We start from the raw sequence: 1,100 nt of genomic DNA on the forward strand, positions 1-1,100 counted from the left end.
CTTCTGATGTCCATGGCGACAAAAGTCTGGGTGGCACTCTCTGGATGGATCTGGTTTAGAAAGATGTTTTGTATAGTCAAAATTAGGAACATCACTGGATGGAGTATTTACTGAAATGATTCAAGTGTTCTGGGGCATATAACAGGACTTGTTTACTTCTTCTTCATGGTTGATCTTGAGTTCTATTGCAATTTTTCCATTAACTGAGCTCAAACCTCCAAATTCTTCTCTTTTACTATTGTAGTGTGAAATGTAGAAATGCATAAAATGAACATCGTTAGGAAGCTGCACACTCATTATTACAAGGTGGTTTTGTTCATCTAATGTCTGTGTCCCCAAGACAAGCCGATGAATTCTGAAGTCCTTCCCTTCTGGTCTGGTTATATCTGAAAGCCACTATGCATTACGCTGGGCAACTCCAGAGCCTGGGTCATCAACAAATCATAAAGAAAAGGGGGCTTCTTTTTCCATATTCCATATTTTGTATTCCTCATCGATCACATGTTCTTCCAATGCATCATCAAAGGCTGCTTCCTTTTTGGCCATCTTGCCTTCATTTCTAAAGAATACTTTCACTTGGTATAGAATTGTAAGATGACAGTTTCCTTTAAGCACTGCAGATACTGTTCCACTGTGTTCTGGCCTGCATTGTTTCCATCAAGAAGTCTGCTGTAGGGCTGTCCAGTTAGCTCAGTTGGTTAGAATGCAGCCTAATAACACCAAGGTCAAGGGTTCAGATCCCTATACTGGCCAGCCACCAAAAACAAAGAAAAGCTGCTGTAATTCTTACCATTATCCTTTTGGACATGTGTCTTTTTATTTACTTCTTTTTACTGGATGATTTTAATTTTTTATCACTGGTTTAATATTTTCTCAATATTTTTCTCTTTATCCTTCTTTTATTATGGTATAATTCACATAGCTTTCTTTACTATTCTTGTGCTTACAGTTTGTTCTTAGATCTCTAGTTTTGTTGTTTTCAGCTACTATCTCTTCAAATAATTTTTCTTTTTTGTCCCTTTTGAGACCGGCCACACCATGCTCAGCCAGTGAGCGCACCAGCCATCCCTATATAGGATCCGAACCCGCAGCGGGAGCGC

At 39.0% G+C, this 1,100-nt stretch overlaps 1 pseudogene; it reads right to left on the bottom strand.

The window, feature by feature from the left end:
* The window catches only part of LOC103609208, a 2,187-nt pseudogene extending 1,641 nt beyond the window's left edge, over positions 1-546 (bottom strand).
* Positions 547-1,100: the final 554 nt, after the last annotated feature.

The sequence above is a fragment of the Galeopterus variegatus genome, unplaced genomic scaffold (assembly GCF_000696425.1).
Source record: "Galeopterus variegatus unplaced genomic scaffold, G_variegatus-3.0.2 Scaffold9348, whole genome shotgun sequence".
Classification (NCBI taxonomy): Eukaryota; Metazoa; Chordata; class Mammalia; order Dermoptera; family Cynocephalidae; genus Galeopterus; species Galeopterus variegatus.